Source organism: Carcharodon carcharias, chromosome 2 (genome assembly GCF_017639515.1).
Source record: "Carcharodon carcharias isolate sCarCar2 chromosome 2, sCarCar2.pri, whole genome shotgun sequence".
Lineage (NCBI taxonomy): Eukaryota > Metazoa > Chordata > Chondrichthyes > Lamniformes > Lamnidae > Carcharodon > Carcharodon carcharias.
Window position 1 is genome coordinate 215,586,394 of NC_054468.1, and position 16,621 is coordinate 215,603,014.

At 42.5% G+C, this 16,621-nt stretch overlaps 1 protein-coding gene across 1 annotated transcript in view; it reads right to left on the reverse strand.

Moving 5' to 3' along the window:
- si:ch211-125o16.4 (neuroblast differentiation-associated protein AHNAK) overlaps positions 1–16,527 on the reverse strand; it is a 53,075-nt gene extending 36,548 nt beyond the window's left edge. The window contains exon 1 of the mRNA XM_041177100.1: positions 16,415–16,527. The gene's annotated coding sequence lies outside the window, so the exon portion shown is untranslated. The remainder of the gene's footprint in view (positions 1–16,414) is intronic.
- Between the last annotated feature and the right edge of the window lie 94 nt (positions 16,528–16,621).

A 16,621-nucleotide genomic window follows, 5' to 3' on the forward strand; every position in this document is an offset into this window, starting at 1 on the left:
CTGGAGTGTCCTCACTCCTAACCATCATCATCCTCCTGCAATCTGAGCTACTATTAGGGTCTCCACTGCATCTCCATGTCAGAAGCATTCTCACAGAGGATATTCACCCTACCATAAGCCAGACTGGAGTCAAATGTTCCCAAATGCAATGTGAGGATCTATGGGCTCACCTCACTGCATGTTGTCATCATCCTCCACAAAGCTAGCAGCTATGAGGGCCTCCCATATGTGCCTGCCTAGCCTAGCCAGTGCAAGGACCTCATCGCCATCATCGTCGCCTCTGAAGGCCATCTCACCCTCATCACCATCAGCATCCTCCACAGAGGAGACGTGCAACTCCTCCATCTCCTCTTCAGCCAGCTCGTCTCCCAGTTGCAGAGCCAGATTGTAAAGGGCGCAGCAGATGATGATGATGCGTGACACCCTCTGCAGACTGTCTTGCAGGGTTCCACCAGACCAGTCCAGGCACCGGAACTTCATCTTCAGCATCCCGATGGTCTGCTCCTCCAAGTTGTGAGCTGCACCATGAGCTTCATTACACTGTTGCTCTGCTGCAGTCTGAGGCCGCTGCATGGGTTTCATCAGCCACGGCCTCTGCGGGAAGCCAACCCTGAACCTTCTGTGGACCCTGGAAGACTGCAGGGATCTGTGACTGGCTCAGGATGTAGGCGCGTGCACACTCCCTGGAAACAGTGTGCACACCTGCAGGATGCAATTCTGGTGGTTACATACCAGCCGCACATTCAGTGAATGAATCCCTTGCAGTTGATATCACCCACCGTGTGTAGCGACAGAAACCTAAGCGCCAGTCAATCACACCCTGTACATGTGCGAATCCCAAGATGCGGGAAAATCCAATGGCCCTTGCATCCTGGCTGTCACGGTCCCAGGCGCAATGCACAATGTTGTGTGCCCTTGAGAATATGGCATCCGTGACCACATGGATGCATTTGTGGGTGACAGCCTGTGATACCCCACAGAGGTCACCTGTGGAGCCCTGAAAGAAGCCACTGGCATAAAAATTAAGCGTCGTGGTCACTTTCACAGCCACTGGCAGTGAATGCCCTCCATAACCCCTTCGTGCAAAGCCCTGCCAAGAGTGATCAGATCCCTAGACATGAGCAGTCATCGGCGACACTGGTCTCAGTCATCTGCAGGAATGACATGTGGTATCCGTAGATCCTGAGTGTCGCTAGGTGCTGACCAGCCACGGCTCACTGTTGCTCCTGGGCAGCGTGTGTGGGAGCCCCAGCATCCCCCTCTTCCTGAGGTTGCTGCTCCTGCCTTTGCACGGCCAGGAACCTCAGTCGCGCTCTCCTCCATCTTCTCCCCTCTCTGTAGGCCATCAGGCATACAACTAGGTCACCAGGCTTCATGCTCCTGATGTGGTCCTCCTGCGACGTGAAAGAGAGAGAGAGGTGTGTACTTAGGACCTTTCCTGGTCCTGTGTGATGGCCCCTTAATGCTTCCCCGAGGGTGCTGGCCATCCCTTGGGTGGCCACTGATGAGTGCGCTGCATGGCTGCCCTGTCAGCCTGTGACACGGGGGAAACTGCTCCTAACCGGACTGCTGAGATTGCAAGGGTCTGTGAGCACCTCCAGCAGTGACTGTTACATGGCCAGCGTTGACGAGGAGATTGTACAACGTGTGCAGTCCAGCTGCTCCATGGTCCAATAAGTGGTTGCGGACTCGCAGTCTGTGCTGGGGGGACCCAGCTGGGGGGGTGGGGGGGTGGTGTTGTAAGGTCTGGAGCACCTGGTGGCACTTTGGTGCCTCCGCTTTGCTTGCATGGAAGGGCAGGCTAAGAGCCCGACCCCAATCATATCACTGTGGCTGCACCTGGACTGTCTCAGTTGCAGAGAAATAGTCAGTTTACACAGGTGCCCCTACTGCATGGCCACTTCCCTTGCTTACCCTGCCGCCTCACCTTGATTTCTTGTGCGCAGGATCCAACACCAGGGCAGCAGTTGCTCCCCACCTCCTCCTTAGCCTCCCGAAAACAGTCACCTCCAAGGCTGGGCAGCAGTTGCCCCCGGACACCACCGGCCCACCTCGACAACAGTCCTCTCCGTGGCAGGTTGGCATTTCAACCCAGCCCCCCCCGGCGTCCCTGAAGCCTGCAAAGCAACAGGCGACCCTGGCGAGGCGTGAAAAATGATGCAGTTCACTCACCTCCAGTTCCCCCAAAGTGAAGGCCACCAAGTGCATATCGCTTGCGTGCTGAGTGAAACACGTCGATGTGCTTTCCCGCCGACGTGGACCAAGAGCTTGGTGGAATGGCCTTTTAATGATATGATGTATTACAATGAGCTCCCTGAGGACCGTTGGTGGGAAACGCAACCCGCCGTTGGTGGGCTGAGCGGACAATCGTGACCTGCCTTCCCGCTGTCGTGAAACTGATCACGCCACATTGTCCATGCACGGCACCCATCATGCCCATTGCCAGCAGACACAGAAAATTCCTCCCAAAGTCAAAAAAGAAGTCAAATTAATCAATCACAATATGTGAGCACATGAAACAGAAAATTCTATGTTGGGTAATTACCCTTCAGAAGAACATCTTAAGAAGGATAGTATAAACTTCTTTAGCCTTGAAGGAAGAAGTGTTGGTTATGGGCACAGCAAAATTAGTCAGCTCCCTCATCATAAAACTTCCTGTAACAGTGTATCATTTTGGGCTGTGTGCTTCAGCCAGGCAATTTAAAATGTCTGAATTGTTCACCAGTGTGTTCCCAAATATATTGGCAACTGGTGAAATTCCGGCATTTAGCCTCTTGCTTCTTCAGAGATTTTCCAAATAAATATCAGCAGCATGGAACCTCTCCCAGCAGGTTTGCATATCAGGAGGTTGCAAATATGTTCCCTGTGACAAACCATTACGCATTCCTGGTAGTTGAAGTGGTGTGAGGGGTTGGTGAGCGCATGGAGGCGCCTGTGGTGTAACAGACCTGGAAAAGCGGTACTTAGAAATTCCAATTGTTGAACTTCATATGTAACAACTTAAGGATCTCACATTACATTCCTGTATGCATTACCTCAATGTAGAACTTAACATTTTTATTTCAAATAAATTTACATCTGCATACAAATAACAGGTGTAGGGGTGTTGTGGTATGAGTGTTTTAAGCTTTGGTAATTACATTCATCAATCAGAATTTAAAGTCAAATTATTTGGAGAGATTAGAGAAACTGGAAAACTGGAATTGTGCTCCTTAGAACAAAGAAGACGAAGTGGAGATTTAATAGCAATGTCAAAAAGTTATGAGGTGTTTTGAAGAGAAACTGCGTGTTGGGGATGGTTGGTAGTGAGAGAACACTCATTTAAGGTAATTGGCAAAAAAACTAGAGGGGAAATGAGGAGATTTTCTTATACACAACGATGATCTGGAATGGACTGCCTTATGGGGTAGTGGATGCAAATTCAATAGTGACTTTCAAAGAAGAATTGGGTAAATACTCGAAAAGAAATAAATTTCCGACTTATGGGGAATGAGGCTAATTGAATTGCTCTTTCAAAGAGTCACCTCAGACATGATAGGCTGAATTATCTCCTTCTGACCTCCAAAATTCTATAATTCTGAGTATTTAAACAAATATAACAACATTGTATTCATATTTTACAATATATATACACATGCACATACATTATGTAAGAATGAACTTAGCCAGGGTTAACAGCAGGGAAAATACATTAGAATTCAAACATAAGAATGTCCAGACGTGAATTGTTCATTTGTCTCATCATACCACTCTATTTAAAACTCATGTTTTCATTATTCTATCATAAGCTTCCTTCCCGTCAATGCCACCAGCAGCTTATATCCTCCCTTAAAGAATATTAACTTCTGTCTATTAACTCTCCCACAAAGAAACAAACAAGAATAGCAGTTTTCTTTCCTGATTGGAGCAAACAGTGAATGATGAAAATTGAGGAAGAACTGTGAATCACCAAAGATCACCAAAGTGATCATTCTGTAATCTGTCAATCCAGCTCTCTTTTAAAGGTACCAATTGACAGTAAATCAATGACCTTCCCTAGGAACCTGTACCATAGATCCTCTACCTGACAAGAAATATGTTTTTATTCTAATCTCAATTCAAGGAAGGTTGTTAACTAAATGTAACAAGAAGCTCACAATGGACCAACTCTTTCAGGTTATAGAAAAATGCTATTTACATTGAAATAAATAAAAGCAGAAAGTGCTGGAAAAGTTCAACAGGTCTGGCAACATCTGTGGAGATAGAAACTGAGTTAACATTTTGAGTCCAATCTTCGTAACTATTTACATTGGTGCAGGTATCAGCAATTTACATCAATTATATATCTAATCTAGAATCAAAATCCCTGTCTGTTCTTTAATTAAATATGAGACATGATTTCAAATATGTTAAGATCTGAAATTCTAAATCTTTAAATAAATACATGTTTATTTCCTCTGCACAATGACTCAATAAATTACAAAATGATCACTTTGGTGAAGTGACATAGAAACCTACCAAAATTAAATCTATATAAATCAGGAGTAAAAACACAGGGGAAACCATTGGAAAAAGCACTGAACTGACATTGACCTTCAATATGAAATATCTCCATTTCATGGTTCTTCCCCAATTTTCATCTTTCACTGTTTGCTCCAGTCAAAAAGGAAACTGCTATTCTATTTCAAAGTCTATCAATCTGTACACAGTATGACCAACGCCACTTGTATTAGCACACAATCCAGTATCGCTGAAAGGGAGCTAAGATTGTTTGTTAAGGGAGAAGAATGTTGCCCGTGTAACGGGATCTACAGCATTCCTTCCCACCCTACATCAACATGCAAAGAAAGTCCTGTTTTGTTTAGAACTCACTGCTGGAATATGCTATTGTGTAGCAGAGATTGAAAGACATGGTCGTTAACAGCCCATTGAATAAAAATATATCCAATAGTTCTATTAAAGAAAGCAGAGCTTTAAGGAAAAGAGAAGGCCATTCGGCCAGGGAAGAGCTCATCCACTTGTATATTAATTCTCCTTTCATGGCATAGGAACACCGCCACTTGCAAGTTCTCCTCCAAACCACACGCCATCCTGACTTGGAACTATATCTTGGTTCCTTCACTGTCACTGAGTCAAAATCCTGGAACTCATTAACAGCACTGTGCGTGTGCCTGCATCAGATGGACCGCAATGGTTCAAGAAGGTGGCTCGACACCACTTTCTCAAGGGCAACTGGGTAACAAATACTGGCCTATGGAGCAATGCCCACATCCCATGAAAGAATGAAAAAATCTAACTACATTTCCCTGGTATTAGTTCTAAAATTTATAATTCACTTATTTCCATCAATGCTCTGGTCTTACCTTATAATGGTTTACTTTGCATTATTGAATAGGATAACTGAAATTATTTTAATAAGATTGATATTGAAACATGCAATAATAGCTTTAGGATAACAAATGTAGTTATGAGAGCTTTCTAAGCATGATGGGATACTTAAACCAAAATGATTTTGGGGATATTGGCTTGTTACTTAACAATTACTGTCTTAACAGCTTATATAAACAGACTATTCATTGTTATACAGAAGAAGGAGGTAAGGGAGAACTAAAGGCTATACCCACTGCTGAGGGGTGAGATAATGGGAGCATCTGCTGATGGAAAAGTATGGTTGGTTAAGAAATTAATGAGAGACTTAATAATGACAAGTAGAAAGACCAGAACTATAAATCTCTGCTACAAACCCTGTATCATTGATACAGGTTCTCCATCTCTCCAGCATATTACTTGAAAGCTCACAGATTCAGAGTGGTTGTTTTTACCACAAAAGTATTAATATGGGTAAATCTAACATGGAATATATGGCACAGAAAAAGGCCATTCAGTCCATGCTTATCCATCTATTCAATTAAATAATATTCTACATACTCAAATGAAGCTACCCCAAACCTACTTCTTTTTAGACTGTATAACTTATACCTTTCAAATCTTTCCTAATTGTTCATTCCTTTTACCCCAGGATCATCTTTTTTTACTCCTTTGTGAATCTTTTCTAATCCTGAAATTCCAAAGGTGGTAGTTCTAGTGCTTTTTCCACCTTGTACCACAGGTGCCCTCCAACATTTACACCTCTGAAGGGTAGGTTGAGTAGGAGGGCACCTAATTTCCATGGGTCAGATGGTTGCAGTTGTCCCACATCAGCTGAAATTGACCCAGTTCCAATGCACTGTTCCAAGAAGCCCTTGAGCAAGGGAACCAATCCAAAACTCATTTTTTTAACTGCCATCTTTGAAGGTTTAGACCACTTCCTAGGCACTTGCGTCCACAATGAACACCCTAGTGGTGGCCAGTATGCCTCATCTTACTGGATGTGTCAATCAAGACAGGTCCTGATTGAAGTTCAGGAGTGGAAACTCCAGATTAGGGAATCCTCATCCTAAACACTGCTTCTGATTTGTCACTTGCCTTGGAAGGGAAGATGGAGATCCACTTCCACCTCCACTCCTGACATTCTACCAGCTTTTTTAAAAACTGATTTGATATGTTAGTCTTTAATGCACTCTTCAAACAAGAGGATAAAAATGAGCAAGCTGATTTAAAAAGCAACACAAAAAATGTAAAAACTTACTATCTAATAATGATGGATATGAAAAGTAACACTCAAGTGTGCAGAATTCCTCTTAGATCACACTGTTCTTGGACTAAGTGTCAATGGGTTTTTTGCTCATGTGGTCCTGACAAGGTTAAACATATTTTACTCAATCCTATTTTTAGGTGCAAATTGAAATACAGGTAACACACATTTAGAGTACGTTCTAAGAAGACGTTACAGCAGTTTTAAAAATAGGGAACGTTCCTGAATAGCACTGCCATGACCTTAATTTTTGATTTAACGTGGCTCCTGAGTTATTACTCTGCATATGAAGCTTGCCAAAATTTTGCTTCAGTTTCAATGCTTTCAGCTTTCACAACTCAGTGATTTTTTGTAAAATACTGTATAAGGCACAGTGGGCTACCAGTTTTCCAGGCTGATGATATCTGTTCTCCAGTAGCTGGGCTGCACACCCTTCATCCTGTACCAACCATCCCTCCTGCCAGGCTCCAGCCTCCTGCTGGCCTCCTGCCCCACTCAGTCAGGTTACCACCTACAGGCTCCCAGAAAGAAAAACCAATTCAAAATAATTAAATCCCAGTAAAAATCAATAATACTGGCACCAATGATATTGGAGTTCTATTTTAAGGTATACAAGACCAGTTTGGACGAGTTTTCTTGTGCCCTTTCCGCCTCCCGGGACAGAGCCTTGGCCACAGTGCGGTGCTTTCAAAGTGATGCAGGCTGCCCCACTGCTTGAGGTCAATGTGGGTGGTGACAATGAGGAACAACTGGGAGCCAGTCAGGCAAGCCCAATGCAGGTATTTGACGTGGCTGCTCAGGCCTAGGCTGGTGGACACCACCAGGCCCCAATGTGAGCCTTCCAGAAGGCAGAATGTTAGCCTAGCTCTCCCACTCAAAGAAATGCTCCCAAATCAGGTACAGGCCATTTCCCACCCCCCTACCCACAACCGTCCCACCACTACTGCTCACAGTCCTATAAGAGTGTTCCTGTCCCTTTTCAGGAAGCTTTCTGGCAGCTCCCTTTGCATTGTGTTAGTTCAGTTGCCGATAGGATTGCCAACCCTTCAGGACTGCTGTGTGACCCTGGAGAAAAATCATCAGGACATCAAAAGAGATAGATTTCTAAATATTTTCTTTGAACATTTCCCTTTACCAGAGATAGGAGTGTTTAAATTTGGCGGGGGCGTGGAGGGTTCTTTGGCTTACAGTCAAGCATCATCCAATTGGGCAATGAGACTTCTTGCTTTCCAGTTGGCGTAGGAAGGCAGTGAGTCACAAGGATGGATGTGTTGGCTGACTAATAGGTGGAGTGTGAGGGCAAGTCATGTGATGAATACATTTAAACACAGTTGGCAACCCTGGTTGCCATTCAGGTATTTTTCTGGTAGTGCTTGTCCAGTGTGGTTACAATGAGCTGGGAAGAAGAGAGTGGGCAGCACTTTGTCCAGGGAAGGAATGTAAACCAGTTTTACATTTTTTCTTATTGCAAAATTATTTCTGTTTAGCACATTTTCAATCAGCACCCTGTTTTTCAGAAACACATCAGACAAGCTAAACGAGGGATATCTGTAGTAATTCACTTTGAATGAAACATAATATGTAGAATATCTTTTGGTAGCCTGTGAGATAATTCCTGATGTGTTTCTGATCTGACCATGCATGCGCTGCAGGACATACAGGTAGTGACCCATGGCTCTGCCGGTCCATGGGGATGTCTGTACAGTGCATTCGAAGCAGTGCTATGTGAATAGATTTCTTACCCAAAGGCTGCAAAGTTGGACTCCTCAGTGCAAGTGGTGTCAGCGTGACAGGAGCCCAGGGATGCTGAAAATGGCAGCTAATCTGCAACCTGCCATTTTTAACTTCACAGGTCCTGTTAAAGTACTCTCTTAAACATTCACAGCTGAACATGGATTCAGCTGCACGAATGACCCCATTCCCACTGGTGCTATTTAGAAGAATCAGCACGAAACTTTCAGATGAGGTGCTTTTGACTTTCTTTTGCTGTTGTGGAGTTAGTGGAAGTACTGTGTACTGTGTAGTTGGAGGTGCTCTCAGTAACTGTTGGAGTCAGAAGGGACTGAACTTTTTCCAATGAGCTCAGTGGAGTTTGCAGACCTCTTGGGATTGCAGCATGACAGGAAGATGGGGCACAAGCAGAAGAGATTGGAAGCTGGTGTGCAGCAGAAAAAGGAGGGCAGCTCTGGACAGATGGCCATACCACTTCTCCTATCTCTACCTCAGCCAGGAGCACCATCTGAGGTGGCTACAATTCACCAACGAGCTGATCACTGAAAATGCCACTTTTTCCAACTGAACCTGCAGCCGTAGAACAGGGCAAGAATGGCACTGCTATTGGCTGTCAAGGTCACCGTCACCCTCAGTTTTTATGCCTCAGGATCCTTCCAGGCTGAAGCCAATTTCAACGTCAACATCCCTTAGTCCACTGTGCATTGACGCATTTGGGGGTCACGGAAGCCTTGTGCACAAGGTCAGGAGACTTTAGTCTTCTCTCCAAGCAATGAGAATTGGGGATGCCCAAGAGGCCAGAATTCAAGGAGCACAGAGATCACAAAGGGTTTTTATTTTATATTTATTCATGGGATGTTGGACTCACTGGCTAGGCCAGCATTTATTGCCCATCCCCAATTGCCCTTGAGAAGGTGGAGGCATGCTGCCTTCTTAAACCGCTGCAAGGCTGAAAGAGGCTATGGGGAGGAGGACAATCTAGGGAGGGATTTGAATACAAGGATGAAAATTTTAAAATTAACGCATTTCCAGACCTGGGGCTAATGTAAATCAGTGAGCACAGGTTGATGGGTGAATGTAACTTGGTACAAGTTACGGATATGGACAGGAGAACTTTAGATGACCTCAGGTTTACAGTAGATGGATATTGGGAGGCCAACTAGGAGAGCATTGGAACATTCAAATGTAGAGGTAATGACAAGGACATGAGCATTTTGCCAGAACCTGTGTTGAAACAAGAGTGGAGACAGGCGATGTTACAGAGGTGGAAGTGGTTTTAGTGATGGAGAGGATTTGGAGTCAAACTCATTTCAAAATCGTTAAGATGGCATGGTTTTGAATGTCTGGTGATGGATATGAAGTGCACAAATGCATAAAGTTTTGACTAGATTGCCAGTGGATCTCTTTCCTGTTGATGAAGTGTGGGAATAAACCTGCCTCATAATTGCATCCTCCAATACTGAGCGTGTATTATTCTCAACCACCCGAAATACTCAATGCTAATTCATACAAATTCCAATCATTCCACAAGCTGCCTCCTGGCAAGTAATTGAGATTGCCTGTAATAATTTGCTCTTAATTGTTAACACCTATCTAGGAAAGCAAACTTTTGTGCCATCAATTTGGCCTTGGTGTACAGCACTGAGTTGAAGCAACCAGGTCACGTTGCTCCCAACTCCTAAAAAGAGACATTATAAAATTGGCAAAAAACTATTGTTTTGATGATTTTTTAATTTGAGAACAGCATTCAGTAGACATAAAGGGAAGGAGGGCAGATAAGAATATAAATGACCTTCACTGATTGTTTCATGCAAATAGGCAAGTGTACATTCCCATGTGCTTGAGTAACGTAGTGTTGCATGGCTCTTTTATTTGTTGTTGCAAACTTTGATTTTAGGACATTTCTTTATATTAAGGGTGCAAATGTAAGTGCAACTTATTGTATATGTTAAAGGGAATGTAAAATGGGTATATTGAACTTTTCTTCCATTTATTATTACCACTTAAGTTCTGTTTTGTTCACAACCTAAAATGCAATCAGAGAACAACTGTTTATGCTAAATGATGGCCTTATTAAAAGCTTATTTAAGAAATGCATATTTTTGCTCAAATGGAACACAAATGCAAAGTGTACCCTGAACTTCTGTCCTTCCCACATGAAACAGTATTAGAAGAGCCTTTTGTAAAAATTTTTCTACCTGTTCCATTTAAACTCTTTTTTAAATTCATTAATGTGATGTGGGTGTTGCTGGCTATGCCAGCACCTATTGCCCATTCTTAGTTGCCCTTGAGAAGGTAGTGGTGAGCTGCCTTCATGAGCTGCTGCAGTCCATGTGGTGTGGGCACACCCACAGTGCTGTTAAGGGACGGAGTTCCAGGATTTTTACCCAGTTGACAGTGAAGGAATGGCAATATATTTCCAATTCAGGATGGTGAGTGGCTTGGAGGCGAACTTGCAGGTGGCGGTGTTCCCATCTATCTGCTGCCCTTGTCCTTCTAGATAGTAGTGATCATGGGTTTGGAAGGTGCTGCCTAAGGATCCTTGGTGAGTTCCTGCAGTGCATCTTGTAGACGGTACACACTACTGCCCCAGTTCATCAGTTTGTGGATGGAGTGCCAGTCAAGCGGGTTGCTTTGTCCTGGATAGTGTCAAGCTTCTTGAGTGTTGGTGGAACTGCACTCATTTTCACCAACAGGTCACAATAATCAGGGCAGGCTCACACTCGGTATTTTGAACACTCAGAATTAGAAACATAGAATTGTCCTCATAATTAGGAATTCTTACTTCTGTTAAAATTGAGAAACTCAGGCTGAAAGCCAGGCTAATTACTTAGCACCCAGTCTGAAGGTCTCAAATTTGTGAGTTACTTGCAAGATTGCCTCTTGCACAGATTCAGCTTAGTGATTGGACCGTGTTCAACCAGCAACTAGATGTTGAGTACTTGCACTGAGAAGACATTCCATATTAAGGTGGGGATAGAGGGTGGAGAGAAAGAAACATCATTTAACTGACTCACAACTCCCAAATTATTACTAAATCAACTATAGCAATTATCTTTCCAAAATATTTCAAAATTGAACTATTAACTATCAATTACACTGTAATCCATGGTGTTACTCATGATTTGGAAAAACAATCAAATTTTTTAAAAGTCCAATTACAAATACATACATATTTGACCAATATATAAATTGTCTTTAAATGGCTTTAACCTGTGACTTAAGTGTAATGTTACTCTCCACATAATTGAAAAATTATCTGGTGCTGTTCAGACATGGAGCACATAAACACAATCTTGTCCCTTTTAAACAGACTGAACAATTTAACCATTTGTATTACTGTTAGAAGATAAGATAAATGATGACTAAGAAAAGGACATTCAACCAATCAAGCTCTAGTAATACAACTCATCCGGCCTAGCACCCAACTGTACTTTGAATCCCTGAAGTTTTGACTGTAGTACCTCCATTGGTAGATTATTTCTAATGTTTACTGTTGTGCATTTTTTTTCCTTTAACATCAGTTTTTAAAATTTATTTTTCAGTAATTTTCTTCTGGCCCTATTTGTCTGACTTGCTTGGAAATAATATGTGAGGTTCACCTTATCTGTTGCATTTAAAATTAAGGTCTAGAGTTAGCTTTGTGCCCAACTTCATATGTAACATAACTGCAAACCAGCCCACTAACACTTATACACAGGAGGACCAAGCAAAATTTGACCTTGCGTATCATCAAGATGTAACCAGTGTATTGAGAACTCCAGCAGTGCCCTAGAGACCATGCGAAGAAGTCACAAAGATCAGCCGCAGGACTTCCAGCACTGGACCTATGGTGAGTTCAGGAGGAAGGGGATTAAATTTTTTTCTCCTAGTCATTCCAGACCCTCTCACAACAACAGGATGTCCTAAAGCACTTGACAGCCAATGAAATACTTTTGAAATGTAGTCACTGTTGTAATGTAGGAAACACAGCAGCTAGTTTGCACACAGTAAGTTCCAAAAACAGCAATGTGACAATGACCAGATAATATTTTTCATGATATTGATTGAGGGACAAATATTGGCTAAATTCCCCTAAATAAAGTTGTGCAATATTTTACAATACCTACTCATTCACCTCCAGTTTTTAAACTCAGTCCTTTGCTTATTGTAGATGAGTTTTCTTTGGCTCCCACTCAATTCTTCACCCTGCAACATTCAATTCTGTCTGAATATCCTACTGGAGTCCAGGATTTGGGGCTTAGAACCCACAACCTTCTTTCTCAGAGATAAGGGTGCTACCCACTGCACCACTGTTGACAATAATAAACTCACATAAAGAAAGTTACAGGTTCAATCCCAGATTTCTATTGCTAGGGCAGATTGTGTGTTCAGCATTTGAGATGCTACATTTGTCTCAAACATGAGTGTGTTAGGGAGGAGTAAAGGATCTGCCAGGGTTCCTGCTTTTGGTTGCTATTTGGTGAATACCCACCACCACTGGAAATGCATGTGGATGGTCCTTCTGTGAGGGTGGGATCAGGTTTAACTGTGATATCTCCCTTGGTCAGATTAGTTGCCAGTTCTTGCTGTCAATGCTCATACATGAAAATAATGGGCACTTGGGAAAAGTACCAGAGGGTGACTCTACCTCAGCAAGGAATCACTGTCTGAGGGGCAGCAAACTTCCTCTGGCCACTATGCAACATAATAAAAATAATGCTACTATTTCTGAAGTGCTAGCAAAATGTAAACATGTTCTGGAGGGATTCTTTTACTATTTTGCTGGAAATAGTGTGTGTGGGGAATCCTTGGGCTACATTTACAGTGTCAACAACACTGTTATCATCCAATAAATGACATTATCCAGCAGAGGAAAGAGGGCAAGCAAACTGGTAGTGAATGCAAATGAGAGAAGAGGGATTTAAAAAAATAAAATCACAATTTACTCATACTGCAACTGAGCTATTTATAGCACTTATTGTTTAAACATTTCTGACTTACAGCTTAGATTTCTTGAGAGCTCTTTACATATACATGGCTATGATCTTCCTAAATTCCCTAGATTTTGGAACAGCCCGGCAGATTGTAAATTAGCAAATGTAGCACCGCTATTCAAGAAAGAAGGGAGAGTGAAAACAGAGAGCTATAGGTCAGTTAGCTTGACATCAGTCATAGGGGAAGTGAATTGGAGAACAGTCTCGATGGACTGTGTTCTTATAAAACAGTACAAAAACAATTGCATACTTCTTTGCACTGTTATATTTTGATCTGGGAGCTATAGTTACACTGATCCAAACAGCTTTAAAATATCTTCACTCAAAAACATTCTGCAGAAATAATCTTTGCACCTAGAAAAGCATAATATGATTAGAACAAGTCAAAGTGGTGTACAAACGAGAAATCCTATTTGACAAATTTATTAGAGTTTTTTGAGGGTGTAACTAGTAGGGTAGATAAAGGGGAACCAGTAGATGTTAGTATATTTGGATTTCCAAAAGGCATTTGATAAGGTGTCACACAAAAAGTTAATACACAAAATAAGGCTCAAGAAGTTGAGGGTGATATATATTAGCATGGACAGAGGACTGGCTAACAGAAGCAGAGAGTAGGGACAAATGGGGCATTTTCAAGTTGGCAGGCTCTGGCTAATGTTGTGCCACAAGGATAGGTGCTGGAGTCTCAGCTATTTATAATCTACACTAGACAAAGAGACAGAGGTTAAAGCATCTAAGTTTGCTGACGATACAAAGCTAGGTAGGAATGCAAGCTGTGAGGAGGACATAAAGAGGTTACAAAGAGATATAGACAGGCTGAGCAAGTGGGAAAAGGTGGCAAATGGGATAAAATGTGAAAGTGTGAGGTTATTCACTCTGAATGTAAGAATATAAATGCAGAATATTTTTAAAGGGACAAAACTTCTAAATGTTGATGTTCAGGAAGACTTTTGTGTACTTGTACAAGAAACACAAAAAGTTAGCATGTGGGTACAGCAAGCAATTGGGAAGGCAAATGGCCTGTTGGCCTTTGTTACAAGAGGATTGGAGTACATGAATAAAGAAACCTTGCTACAATTGTACATGGCCTTGGTGAGACCACATCTGGAATACTGGGTGAAATTTTGGTCTCCATATTTAAGGAGGGATATACTTGCATTGAAGGCAGTACAGCAAAGATTGAATAGCTTGGTCCCTGGGATGAAAGGGTTGTCCTTTCATGAGAGGCTGAGTTAGTTGGGTCTATGTTCTCTGGAGTTTAGAAGAATGAGAGGTGCTCTCATTGAAACATTCAAGATTATGGGTAGACACTGAGACGTTGTTTTCCCTGGCTGAGGAATCCAGAACAAGGGGCACAGTTTTAAAATAAGGGGCTGATCATTTAGGACTGAGATGGGGAGAAATTTCTTCACTCAAAGGGTTGTGAATCTTTGGAATTCTCCACCCCAGGGGGTTGTGGACACTCCATCGTTGAATATATTCAAAGCTGAGATAGACAGATTTTTGGTCTCTCAGGGAATCAAGGGATATGGGGAGGGGTTTGGAAAGTGCAGTTGAAGCCCAAGGTTAGCTATGATGGTATTGAATGGCAGAACAGACTCCATGCGCGGTATGGTCTTCTGCTCCTATTTCTTATGTTCTTATAAAACAGTACAGAAGCAATTGCATGCTTCTTTACACTATTATATTTTAATCTCAGAGTGTAGTTACACAACTTTAAAATATCCTCCCTCAAAAACATTCTACAGAAATAATCTTTGCACCTGTCAGTTTTACGATATTTTTTCTTTATCTTCTTACAGATTGATTACAAAGTTATACACCAGGTTAATACAAGACCACAAATCTTTCCCTATCTCATGGAACTTATTTTTAAAAGCTTTGGTATTTAGTGTTGTCATTTGGGGTCAAAATTTTAACATAAAGAAGTGTGAGGTCATATATTTAAGGAGGTCAAACAGTTACAGGGATTACAAAATAAATGGGAATATACTAAGAGGGGTAAATGAAGTGAGAGATCTTGGCGTACAAGTACACAGGTCCCTGAAGGCAGCAGTTCAAGTAGACAAGGTTGTAAAGAAGGCATATGGAATGCTCTCCTTCATTGGTAGAGGTATAGAATATAAAAGTAAGGATGTAATGTTGGAATTGTATAAAACACTGGTGAGGCCACAACTGGAGTATTGTGTGCAGTTCCACACTACAGGAAGGACATAATAGCTCAGGAGAGAGTGCAGAGGAGGTTTACAAGAATGTTGCCAGGGTTAGAAAAGTGTAGCTATGAGGAGAGATTAGATAAATTGGGGTTATTTTCCGTGGAACAAAGAAGGCTGAGAGGTGACTTGATTGAGGTGTACAAAATTATGAGGGGAATAGATAGAGTGGACAGGATAAAATTGTTTCCCTTGATAGAGAATTCTAGAACCAGGGGACATAGATTCAAGATAATTGGCAGAAGGTGTAGATGGGACATGAGGAAGAACATTTTTACGCAGAGGGTAGTGGGTGTGTGGAATTCGCTGCCCAAGTTGGTGATAGAGGTATAAACTTTAAACTCTTTCAAAAAGTATCTGGATCTGCACCTAAAGTGCTGTAAGCTGCAGGGCCATGCACCTGGTGCAGGAAGGTGGGATTAGAAAGGGCACCTGGGTGTCCTCAGTCTGGCATGGACAAGATGGGCCGAATGGCCTCCTTCTGTGCTGTAACTTTTCTATGGTTCTATGGTTCTAATTCCAGTTATGATTTGCAGCACGCTCTTGTCTTTTTCTGTCCAAGTGTCTAACTAATTTCCGTTCAGACGCAAAAACATACAAGTCACAATATTCCTGACCTCCTGCCTCAGCAAAGGAATCAAGTAGATCGGCCTGGTCCCAAATACATGAGCACATGCCAAGATATTCAACAACCTACATTGGCAGTCTGATGTTGAACCCATGCAGGACTACCCCTGCGCAAATGAGATGAAAAACTAGTATTCTTTATATAAAAAACTTAGCTGTCACATATCACAATTTTCCCTTAGAGTCATCAATTGATGTGGAATCGATATTGGTTCAAAGCACAATACTCCAGCGCGCACAAGTTAGCTTCCTACCTGCAGTGACTGTCAGGAGTTCTCCACAGAAGCACAGTGGTGCCTCTCTGTGTGTTGCAGGTGCACCGGAGCAGGGACGCTGCTCCTAGTCTTTGCTGTCTCCGAAAGTCATCAGACAGGTTTATCAGCAAATGCGCTGGGATGGGTGTGTTTTCAAAATCCCCTCAGGGAGGGGCCTGGATAAACACACACACACACACAGTCACA